Source organism: Panthera leo, chromosome E2 (assembly GCF_018350215.1).
Source record: "Panthera leo isolate Ple1 chromosome E2, P.leo_Ple1_pat1.1, whole genome shotgun sequence".
Taxonomy (NCBI): Eukaryota; Metazoa; Chordata; class Mammalia; order Carnivora; family Felidae; genus Panthera; species Panthera leo.
In genome coordinates, this window is record NC_056693.1 from 28,280,047 (window position 1) to 28,292,665 (window position 12,619).

At 52.1% G+C, this 12,619-nt stretch overlaps 1 long non-coding RNA gene across 1 annotated transcript; it reads right to left on the reverse strand.

Annotated features, from left to right (window-relative positions):
* Positions 1 to 1,661: 1,661 nt before the first annotated feature.
* On the reverse strand, positions 1,662 to 3,733 carry LOC122208484. The gene is made up of 2 exons (XR_006197248.1): positions 3,399 to 3,733; positions 1,662 to 1,996 (listed from the first exon to the last, which is right to left on the reverse strand). It is a non-coding gene; the product is annotated as an uncharacterized LOC122208484 (long non-coding RNA).
* Positions 3,734 to 12,619: the final 8,886 nt, after the last annotated feature.

Below are 12,619 nucleotides of genomic sequence, written 5' to 3' on the forward strand. Positions count from 1 at the left end.
GTGTGTGTGTGTGGTTTTGTCCGATATAAATGTACAGCCAAACAGTACGTTACTTTGTTTTGCCTGCTTTTAGGCATCATAAAAGGGTACATGCGGCATGGTCTTCTGGGAATTTTTCTTTCCACGAAGATGCTTTTATTTGGGGTGTCTGCTTTTCACAGCCAAAGGAATCCAATCCCATAGCACCTTCTCGAAGGGAGAAAGAAAGGCCCACTTTCAATGGACAAGAAACAACAGTTAGATCTTCTTCTCTTCTTTCTCAATTCCTGCACTTAATTTGGCCGTGGAAGTGTGCTCGCCCTCATAAGGGTCCTTCCAAAAGTGCCTTTCTTCTGAACTAGTGTGTGAGGGCATTCTTGTCCTGCGGGCCGGCCGCCCTGCTGCGCAAAGAGTCCAGGTATGAAGCCCCAGAGATGCTGCTGCTTGGAGCCCTGGTCCCCGTGTGGAGATGCTGCGGCCCCTGTGGAATTTTTCTGATGCCTTTGAATCCCCACCGGGATTCATTTTCCCTTTTCCATCCCAAATACGGTCTAGGGCCCTGGAAGGCGTGGGAGAACTAATTTGAGGCAAGCATAAACACTTCCATGCCAGTGGAACCCCGGCCAGCAGGAATTTCAAGCCATCGGAGAAGTCTGCCAGCCTCTGGCTGGACTTTGGCTGGGACCCTCTGCTGTAGCTACTTTTAGCTGGGAACATTTTTTCCCAGACTCTTGAAGGCCACACTTGAAGGATGATGATTTACTCACCAAAGACCCCAAACTGACCAGGGGCATTTCTATATCAAGTTAGCCATTTACATGCCTGCCTCCCCAGTTTCCCCATTCTGGGTGGTGGAGCCTACTTGTTAAGACCCAGAGCTCAGGAGGCAAACAAACCTGGTTCTACCCCTGGGTCTACCTACCTCTTATTGACTTTGGGCCAGTGACCTAACATGTCTGAGTCTGTCTGTTTCCTCATCTGGAAAACAGAGATGATGATGATGATGATGATGATGATAAGATACCTACTTTAAGAGTGGTGAGAATTAAGTGAGGTAATAATGTATATGAACATACTTGCACCGAATAGTGTTTGTATCAGTCAGTCCAGGAGTAATTATGCTGCAGTAACAAACATCCCCCAAAGCTCAGTAGCTTAACACAACAGAAGTTTTTTTTTTTTCTTTTTAATGCTTATTTATTTTTGAAAGAGAGAACATGAGCGGGGGAGGGACAGAGCCGAGGGGGACAGATGATCTGAAGTGGGCTCTGCACTGACAACAGCCCAATTCGGGGCTCAAACTCACAAACTGTGAGATCATGACCTGAGCCAAAGTTGGATGCTCAACAGACTGAGTTTATTTTTCACTCTTATAAGGTTTGCTGTAGACCTAGGCCACTCCCCAGGGCAGCTTTCCCCCATGCGTGTGATACATGATCCAGAAGATCAAATTCTGGTTCCCCCATTTCAGCAAGAAGCCCCCATGTTCACTGTGGCAGGGGAAGAGTTTAGCTAAAGAATTGGGAAGAGCCCTTTTGCCCTCAATTAATTGCACAGAACTACTTACATGGCTTCATCTAACAACAAGGACATTGGGATATACAGTTTTCTTTGTGTTTGGGGAGGAAAAGTGAACCAGGTACCGGGGAGAACTCAGTGTCTCCCACAGTGTTCAATAAACATTAGTTTCCTGCCTTTATTTTCTACCCTCAAAGAGTTTAGAACCTGTTCAAGGTGACAAGGCATAGATAGATGAAAAGATAAACATATTTTCTTAGTTCCTTAGAAGCATGAGGTCCTTTGCATTTTGTAGAAGGCTTTTCAGCCTCATTTCCATAGTCTCCCGGGGAGGATTTTTCCTGCTGGTGTATGAGAAGGAAGACGGGGAATGGCATGTGGGAGGCCCATGTAGGGACTGGACGGGAAAGCATCAGAACCATCTGGTTTTGCGGAGGAGATCCAAGTGCACCAAGCCTCCCAGGAGGGCAGAACTTGAGGCTAGTAACCCAGTAGCTGTCTGTGGACAAACAGAAGGACAGACCGTGAGCCAGGCATCAAGCCAGTGCTATACGTACTGTCAGTCATGTAATTACTATGAGTACCCCAATTTTACAGATGAGGAAACTGAGGCTCAGAGAGGTGAACCATCTTGCCAAAGACATGCAGCGATGGCACAAGGGAGGAGGGATGGGGGGGATCCGGAAAGTCTTTGGGCTGAGGAGTGGGTCAGGGATGCCTGGGTCCTCCCTCATTCCTTCTGCACGGGCTCCGGCTGAGCAGGCAAGACAGGGGGCGCTGTCTGCAAATTGCCAAATGTGAAACACGCAAGAGGCTCTTTGCAAAAATCCAAAGCGCTCGCGGGAATTTTTTCACAAAAAATAAGATGAGACTTTTCAGTATAGAAGCAGCCAGCGGCTCCTTTTTGGATAGAAGGGAGTTGGGGGAGGGAGGGGGATTCTGCAGAGCGAGGGAGGGCACTCTTCTCCACGTTGGGGCCTTAAGCTGGTGGAGATCCGAATCAAAGTGTCCTTCCCTTGTAAGATGGGGACACTGAGGCTGAGAGTGGGGAAAGGTTTGTTCAGGGTCACACAACCAGGAAGTGGCAGAGGCAGGTGGGAACTCGGGTCTCCGGATGCCTGTCCCTCCCGCCACCCCCTCCACGGCTGCCTCGCGGGGCAGAGTGAAATGGAGGTCAGAGGGCACAAAGTCAACACCGAGCCCTGTGTGCAAGCAGGACGTGGGACCTCTCCTCGGGCTTGGCCTATTCCCGCAAGCTTGCAACGTCCCAGAGAGGAAGGGAGCAGGGAGGTGACACCCCCATCATGCCTCAGTCCCCTAAAGTATCTCGTTTTCCATAAGGGTGATCAGCAATCTGTTGCCGTGACTTTTTTTTTTTTTTATTTTAGGATTCTGATATGAGGGCAGAAAAATCAAGACCAGGAGGCATCAAAAGGGGATCAAACGGGAGATACCCTTATTTTTTTCTGCCTTGACCAGGGAAGCAGGCCTCCTAGCCAGCTGTGCCCCGGCCTTCCCAGACTCCCCCTCCTGACCTTAAACTACAGCTCACGCCCTAGTATGTGTGTGCCTTGCTCCCCACGCCCTGAACTTGGTTTTGCCGGGAACTGGAGTGTGGAATGTTTCAAACGTGGATGGGCTGCCTGCAGGGGGAGGCCAGGGTGGGCTTCCCATCTCTGGGGCGCAGGGGCTGAGGTTGGCCCCGGTGTGGCATGCCGCGGGGGGGGTGGGGGTGGGTGTCCCATGGGGGATAGGATGTCTCCCCACCCCCCCCACCCCACCCCCCCCACCCCCCGCTTTGGCTTGTGTTTGGCTAGTGTTTGGCTAACGGGACGTGGCGCCCAGGGATCAGTCAAGCCGTTCATTCCCTGCTTCTCTCCCTGCCAGGCCTCAGCTCCTACCTGGCGGCCTCTCCAGAGCTCACCCCTTCTGGGTTCTGGTACCTGCTCCGAATCCTAGTCCTTTCGGGCCTCGCTGGGGTAACCGCTCACCACTGGTGCTCGGTCCTCTCAGGGTGCCTCGCGGCCCACGTCAGTTCCCCTTCCCGCGTGCATGGCCCCGTCACAAAGTCCCCTCGCCGTCCCTCTGGAAGACGCCATCTGTTTGCCGCCGGGGCCTGGACTGACACAGGCAGAAGGGGTAGGACGTCCACCCCCGCGGCCCCCGTCTTTCCCGGAGGCCGCGGTTCCCAGGTCCTACCGCTCTGCCTGGCGTCCCGGCATTTCCGACAGCCTGGCCCCTCCGCGTGCCAGGCCCGCGCCGAGCTCCCGCCAGCCTTATTTATTTATTGAACAAGATGCAAGCACGGTTTCCTTTTGTGTCTAATGTGTCAGCGTTTCAGCGGATTCTGACTTCAAGGCGGGGATTTTGTTGACAATAATGAGATCACCCAGACAATTACCGTTTGATTTTTCCGTTTGCCAGAGAGGGGAAGATTAAAGAAAAGTTAAGAAGCTTTGGCTGTTTCCTGTTATCCATTTGCGGGGAGGGGTGGGGGTGGGGCGGAGGGTTGGGAAGAAGAGAAAATCTAACCGCTTAGAAATGTCCACGTCGGGAGGCACTCAGCTTCGCCCGTCGCTGAGGCGCCCACGTGGGACGATCCGAGAGGCGCCCGAAGCTCCTCTCTTCCCAGGTTCTTCCCCACCTCAGGCCACAAGATCTGAAAGTCCACCGGCTCCAATATCCATTCCTGCAGCTTACATCCTGGAGGGAGACACGGGGGACTGGGATTCAACACACATGTATCATCATCATTATTATTAGGGATAGAAATATTATTGTCTTGGTTCAGCCGCTAACTTGTTGGCATGGGGTTGGCTTTACTCCTCCGGCCTCAGTTCCCCCTGTGAGGGATGAATGAGAGGATCCAGACCCCCTTTGGCCCTGACTTCCACCGCCCGGTGCTTCCCCCTGATTTGGGTGGCCAGATTTTTCGGATGGGGAGACCCTGGGAAGAGCGTGCATGGGTGCTGAAGGAGAGGAGGGTGCTGAAGGCACAAGTAGGGACTGGAAGCTTCTTGGCTCCCGTCATGCGTTCCTAATGAGACCTCAGCCCCAGGAGGCTAGGCCTCGGCTGGGGGCATTCAGAGCGTGTCCCATGGAGTTCCTGGGGGAACAATGGTGCCGGGTAACTTAGGCAAGCTGGAGAATCTTCTCCCTCCTTCCATCCCCCATGTGGGGTTCCTAGTGGGGCCCCTCCTGTGAACCAACCTCAGTGGCAGACATCATCTGGCTTCCATGATCAGAAAGACCATCTAGAAAATGACTCTACCTCTGGGAATGTTCTCACGGCCTCTTCTACACCTTACACCTCTTTCTAGAACATCACAGAGGCTGTCACCCCCAGTGGGTTCTGCCTTTCCCTCAACCTATCACCTTCCCTCTCCCTCCCTTCCAGCTCTCTGCCCCCTCCTGTGCGTGAACGTGTCACCATCTGCTCCTGCCAGGTTGTCACTCCATTGGTCTGTCCAGGTGCTGGCACTTTCAAACAACCTGCTAGGTACAGTATGTTGGAAGGTGATCACTGGGACAACACAGTTTGTCACCGAAAAGAGAAAAAAAAGACGAGAGAAAAATCATAGCGGGGTGAAGGGACTCAGAAACTTTAAGCAGAAAGAATGCTAGACAAATGGGAGAACCGAGGCCCAAAGAAAGGGGTGGCTCCACACTGTAGTGCTTCCTCTAAGGCTTGCGTCCCCCACGGCAAGATAAAGCAAGCCGAGGCAGTTTACTGAGTTTTGTTTTGGTATTTTTCTTTTTGAAGTAGGGTTCACTCCCAGTGCGGAGCCCAGTGCAGGGCTTGAACTCATGACCCTGAGATCAAGGCCTGAGCTGAGATCAAGAGTTGGACACTTAATCGACTGAGACACCCGGGCGCCCCTGAGTTTTTCATAAAGTTTTTTCTTCTGAGAGTTAGTCCTTCCTACTTTTGCTGTTTTAATATCCACTCTTATGACATTGTGGTGATAACGCATAGTTGCTGATTTTCTTTTTAAATATCCTTTTGCATGGGGGCACCGGGGTGGCTCAGTCAGTTAAGCATCTGACTCTTGATTTTGGCTCAGGTCATGATCTCACGGTTCGTGGGATTGATTGCCGTGTCGGGCTCTGGGCTCACAGAGCAGAGCCTGCTTGGGATTCTCTCTCTCCCTCTCTCTCTCTCTGCCCCTCCCCTGCTTATGCACGGTCGTCTCTCTCTCTCTCTCTCAAAATACCTAAATAAACATTAAAAAAATCCTTGCTTGGCATAAGACACAAATTTTAAAAATTGGCAATATCAAATTGATAAGCCAGATTTGGGTGAAATTTGACTGTTGCATGATGGCCAATGTCTGGGAACGTGTGCCTCCTAGCATCAGGAGAAGGCACAGGCCAGCGTTTGTTAAACTCCTCTCCTGGTGGGGAGCTCCCTACCTCCCCTGGGAGGTGGTTCTGAGGAGCACAGACTTAGGGAAGCCAAGGCTCACAGCGACCCACTGGCCCGGGCCCGAGCCCCACGGTGGGAGGGAGGTCACAGGCCCCTGCCACATTGGTTCCTGAGGCCTTATGTTGCTGTGGGCCAGAAAACGCAGGACAAGATTTCTCCTGCCCAATCAGTGATTATGGGTGATGTTTCACTTTCTTTACTGTTTTCACTTTTGTCTGAATTTTTACAGGCGGCAGAATAACTTTTATAGCCACCTCCAATAAATCCTCTCTACATTGGAGAAATACAAGCCCGCAAACCTTTGTCCTCCATTTTCTTTTTTTTTTTTTTTTAATTTTTTGTAATGTTTTTATTTATTTTTGAGACAGAGACAGAGCACGATCAGGGGAGGGGCAGAGAGAGGGGGAGACACAGAATCCGAAACAGGCTCCAGGCTTGGAGCTGTCAGCCCAGAGTCCGACGCGGGGCTTGAACTCACAGACCGTGAGATCATGACCTGAGCTGAAGTCGGACGCTTAACCGACTGAGCCACCCAGGCGCCCCGTCCTCCATTTTCTTAAAGTTTATTTATTTATTTTGAGAGAGAGCGAGCGAGCAAGCATGCGTGAGGGAAGGGCAGAGAGAGAGAGGGAGAGGGAATCTCAAGCAGGCTCCACTCAGCGCAGAGCCGGACTCGGGGCTCGAACTCATGAACCATGAGATCATGACCTGAGTCAAGATCAAGAGTTGGACGCTTAACCAACTGGGCTACCCAGGCACCCTTGTCGTCCAATTTTAAAGTCATAATTGCTCATGGCACTAAATTGGAACACCCAGGGAAGGACAATGAGAATGTCTGCCTCCCACGAGAGAGTGATGGCCAGCATTTTGGGTCCTTCCTTTCCATCCTAGGACCACGCAGAAACAGAGGACACAATTGGCTGTTCCCTCTTGGGGTTCCTCTCTCTTCCACACTACCCACCCGTTCCCTCTAACCTCCCCAGACGCTGATGCCAGCCCAGTAGGAGCTCCCCTGATAAATGTTTGTGGAGCTGAATGAAAAGGCAGCGGAGAAGAGCCAGCCCCTGAGAGGTGGGCCTCCACTCCCAGGCCCCCCGGAGAGCGCTCTTTCGGCCAGACTTTGACAGGCAGGGGTTTGTTTCTTCATGTTGGTTAGCTCAGAACGGAGTTAAGACTCCTAATCATCTCAAATGACCTGAAATGGTTTCCCAAGCAACCTGGGTAGACCCTGGGGGGTCCAGAGGGCACGCAGGGGCCCTGGGCCTCTGAGGCTGGAGGCCTGCCCGCCCCTGCTCTGCCTGACACAGATTCCAGAAGGGCAGCAGATGCCTGATGCCGAAAGCCTGGGGAGAGTGAGCATGTGTGTGTGCCGGGGTGTGTGGAGCGGGGGGGCTGGGAGGGGAGCAGGGGTCTTGCTTGGGCCTGGGGCATTGTCTCCAGGGGCAGGGAGAGGAAGTGGCCTGGGGGCATCGCTGGGGACAGCGATGAGTGAGAAGAATGGGGTCATTCTTCCAGAAAGCTGAGCGCTCAGAGCTGGGGTAACTCCCAGGGGCAGGGGGTCCTGGCTGCTGTTTGCCCAGGGCAGGACGGTCTGGGGATCAGTGCCAAAGCATGGCTGGAGGGTTCCCCGTGGGAGTGGCTAGTCCCAAAGGGGAGGGAGAGCTGGTGCTGGCCCACCATGCAGTCCTGGGATCTGGGGCTTTAGGACGGGGAAGGCCTTCCCGTCATCAACAGTGTGGGGAAACCAAGGCCCAGAGAGGAGCAGGGACTCTCCTGAGCTCCCTTAGTGAGTTAGCAGCAGAGCTGGGACCTTAATCCAGAGGACTCTGGGGACTGGGGTTTGAGACCCAGGTTGGTCACTTAGTAGGTGCGTGTGTGAGCCCTGGGGCCTCAGCTTCTCCGTCTGAAAAATGGAGATAAATACAGTTCCCCACGGAGCTCGTGCAGGAGCCTGGCTAACGTGTCACGGACAGTTTTTAGCTGCTATTTATAACCGACTCTTAAATCTAGCCTCCGGGCTCCTGCTGGATCCTCAAGGCCCCTTACAGCCACTTCCCTGCTCCTGGCTCCTCTGTTCAGCTACTTGAGGACACCTGTTCTTGCCCTGTTCTCCGTGTTTGGTCCCCTGGTGCCCAGATGAGGATGAGCCCGGGTCCCCGTTCTCTCCTGCGTTCCTTGTGGTTATCCTTTAAGAACAGATGGCTGGGACAAAGGCCTTTCTCCCAGTTCCGGGCACGGCTGATCGGCAAAGGAGACAGGGAGCACAGCTTCCCAGGAACCCGTCTGACGTGCCACCTGGGTTACTGGCTGCCGAGAATGGGGGTCTGCCGGGAACCGGCGTCTCTGTGCACAAACCACGTATGTGCCTGATGTGTGATAATCATTTAAGCCTCACAAAAGGCCTGTGATGTTCATGGTATTTGTTACCGTTTTGCAGATGAGGAAACTGAGGTCCAGTGGGCCAGAATCACTTTGCTTTGGACGTTCTGCCTCCGTGTGGCCTAAATCCTCCAGGCCAGGAGCTCGAGCTCTGTCCTGCTCCTCGCCGTGACCGGGCACCTCAGGGGCAGGGCTGGGTGCCCTCTGGCATGGGAGCTGGGCAGGCTTTTGGCTGGCAGCAACTCTGTGGGTTCCCAGTTAGGAGGCGACCGGGAAGCCAGGGCATTTCCTGGGTGCACATCCTAGCCTTCTCGGCGCAGGAGGCCTGCGGCCCAGGGGAGTCAAGGCAGCTCTGTGGCTGAGGCCTTGTACTGCTGTTTTCCTAGCAGCTCTGCCCTCCAACTGGGTGGCCCTCAGTTTCCTTATGGAGCCTGGGCCTTGAAATCACCCTCCTGCTCTCTTGTATCTCCCTGCCGGGTCTGTGAGGCCAGAGGCAACTCAAACTGGTCTTGCCTCACCCCCAGGAAGGTGAGGCCTCAGAGAACTCTGGGCCTTCTGTCACCTGCGAGCTCCCGGAAGACCGTGACTCGATACACCCACCCATCCCCCTAAAGGTATAGGATCCGAATGAGTTGGACATAGGCAGCTTCGTGGAGCCAGAGGTCTTGAGTCCTGGGAAGTGGTCAGGCCAGGCCAGGTCCGCAAAGGGCTTGCAAGTCCCGCTCAGCCAGGCACCCATAGCCGCCTGTCATCAGCCGCAGTCTGACTGCTCAGCTTTCTTGGACCTCTGCTTCAGAGGCCACGGAATTGCTGCCAGTTTTAAGGCACAGAGATCCCAACAACTAGAGATTTCTACCACCAGGTCATTTATTATCTCACACAAGAGAAGCCCAGGGACAGGGTAGCTCCATGGCGGTTCCACAGTCTCTCGCGCACTCGCTTCTGTCCCTCTGTTCCCTCCACTGTTCCTAGCGTCAGCGTGACCTCTTGGCTCGGCCATCCTCATGGCCTCAAGATGGCTGCAGGATTGCATGCCCATGGGCACTATCCAGTGGGGAGGAGACGGCCAGCTTTCTCTCATGTGTCTCTCTTCGAGGGCAATAGACCCCCTGCGGGAAGCACCCCCAGCTCACCCCTTACCTCTCACTGGCCAGAGGACACCATTGCCGTGAGGAGTTTTGACCAGTCAGGATTCATCCCGGCGACGGAGTCTAGACTCCCTCCAAAACCCATTACTTTGGACCCGAACAAAATGTTAATGAGGTGGAGGAGGGGAATTCTAGCAACAGGCATTCAAACACGTTTCCCTTAAATCTCTGTGTAAATACGCGTTTGTGTGCATATATACGTACACTGACGTCTGTTTCATCTTTAAAGCACCTATTTTAATATTATTGAATTCTGATGCTGGTGCCACCGCTGAGATTGCATTTAGTTGGTCGGGTCTCACCTGGGCTTCAGGATTGCTGGCAGTTGCCCAGGAGATGCCAACAGGCAGCTCGGGTTGAAGACTGAACAAAAATTTCCCTGAGCCCGTTTACGTCCCCCTGCTACCCTGGCCAACGCTCAGTATTAGCTTCATTTTCGCCCGTCTGAGAAACAGGAAACCGTCCCTCGCTGCTGTTCTCATCGGCATTTCCCTGGTTACTCTGGAGGATGGGTATCTTTGGGGATGCTCGTTACTCATCGGTGCTCCCTACCTCAGGATTCTTTCCCCGCACTCCTGCCCGTCTCTGTCCCTCACAGAGCCGGGGCCCTTCCATTATCCTGTCTCACTGGGTCTCCTAGAGGCCTCGGAGGACAGACGGTAAGGTGGGGCCCGTTTCCCACTGTGGAGAAATGGACATCAAGGCCCAGGAAGGACCCCAGGATGCGCAGCGGATAAGAGGCAGAGGTGAGCTCACACTGGGGTCTTTATACTTAGGTTCGTCTCTGTTTCCAGGACGCCAAGAGCTTTGAAAACATTTTAGGTAAGGAAGTTTCTTTTGACATCTTACATACAACCCCAAGTAGAGAGCAGGAGAAAGGCCTGTCCTTGAGGGCTGGGTGTAAGGTCTGTCCCCTGCAGCTCTGTCCCCTGAGGACAGGGGCTGGGTCTTCCAAACTTCCTTGTATCCCCAGTGATGCCCGGGCAGTCCCGGCCACCTGTGGGATTCCACAGGTGCCACTCATAGTGCTGCTTTGTTTGGCCCACGGGGTGATTTTTATTTTATGTTTCATGTTTTATTAAGGTATGCTTTTTCCTGAGGTGTAATTTTATTGTATAACTTTTCTGTAGGAAAATTCACCCTTTTCGGTATTCGGTGCTGTGAGTTTTGACCAACTGTCACCACAGCGACATATAGGTAATCTCCATCGCTCCCCAAAATACCCAGAATGCCCTTCTCGATCTATCCCTGCCTGCATCCCCAGCCCCCGGCAATCACCGATCTGTTTTCTGTCCCTATGGTTTTGCCTTTTCCAGAATGTCATAGAAATGGAAACTTACACGGAGGGGTCTTTTGATTCAGTGCTCTATAACTTAGCAGAATGCATATATGAGTAGGTGGTTCATTCCTCTTATTGCTAATTGGTGTTCCATTTCATTGAATGTACCACTATTTATCCATCACCTGGTCGAGGGACGCGTGGGTTATTTCCAGTTTTTGGTGATTACAAACAAAGCTGTCATAAACATATCCTTCCAGATTTTTGTGTGGACGTAGATTTTTTTAAGTTTATTTATGTATTTTTGAGAGAGAGAGAGAGAGCGGAGGTGGGGCAAGACAGAGGGAGAGAGAGAGAATCCCAAGCAGGTTCCATGCTGACAGCACTGAGCCTGACCAGGGGCTCGAAACCACACACTGTGAGATTGTGCCCTGAGCTGAAGCCAAGAGTTGGCCACTTACCTGCCTGAGCTGCCCAGGTGCCCAGAGCATAAATATTTCTCTCTCTTGAGTAACCCCAAGGAGTTGGGTTGCTGGGCTGCACAGCTGAGCGTACGTTTAACTTTATAAGACACTGCCAAACTGTTTGCCATATAGTGGTACTGTTTTGCATTCCCTCTAGCAATGCAAGAATGTTCTGGTTGCTCTACCTACTTGCCAGCACTTGGTATTGTCAGTTTTTTTTGTTTTTTGTTTTTGTTTTTTAAGAATTTAGCTATGCGAATAGGTGCCTAGTGTTATCTTCGTGTGGTTTTAATTTGCATTTCCGTGATGACTAACGGTGTCGAACATCTTTTCGTGTGCTTGTTTGCCATCTGTGTATTGTCTTTGGTGATGTGTCCACATCTTTCATTCAGTTTGTTTTTAATTAGCCTTTGAGGGTAATTTATATATTCTGGATACAATATAAAGGGGTTTTTAAAAATCGGAATCTGTTTGTAATATTCAAAGAGATTCCAGGAGATTTCATGTCAAAGTTGGCTTTCTGGTTTAAAAAAAAAATGGGAAGATCTGACAAGGTTGAGGCCAGCATCCCGTGTGACAGCAGTGGCTGAGGCAGGGTGGTGCCTGCATCTTTTTATATCGGCTCCCTTCCCCAGCCTCCTGCCTGTTTGCACGCCAGCCTGGCTCCTGCAGGCATTGGAGTTTGAGACCCTCTGAACGGTGTGTTTAAGGCTTGTCCTGTGGGTTGGCCACATAGACAGCGCCCCCTAGGGCTGAGTTCAGGCTTTGCACCGTTTTTCTTCCCATCTTCCCAACAACCCCTTGTCTGAGATTGAATCCCCAAAACCTACTTTTTCAAAAGAACACAAGGCTGATGCTCCTTGGACCCTTGATGTTCCCCACCTGGCCACCATGTGGTTCATTCACATGGTAGCTTATGTGGCTGGTGCCCCCTGGAGTTGTGCAGTGCACAACCCACATTACCATACATGCCAGCCGAGGCCTTTGTCGCGCCCTAGCCCAGGGCTCAGGTGTTTATTGTTTGCTCACCAGACGGGAGGATGCTATGTAGCATGTACTGGAACCTGAAGTTGTCTCAAGACACCCTACCTTCTCGGCCTTTGGTTTTAAACTTATAAATTCACAAAGAGGATTATACAGGATGAGTGGTTCTTAAACTTTAGCATTTGCTAGAATCTCTTGGAAGCCTGGCTAAAACATGGATTGCCAGGGTTCCTGGGTGACTCAGTGGGTTGAGCATCTGACTTCTGATTTCAGTTCAGGTCATGATCTCATGGTTCATGAGTTCAAGCCCCGCATTGGGCTCTGTGCTGACAGCTCGGAACCTGCTTGGGATTCTCTCTCTCCCTTTTCTCTCTGCCTCTCTCCTAGTCTCTCTCTCTCTCAAAATAAACAACAAACAACAACAACAAAACATGCTTTGCTA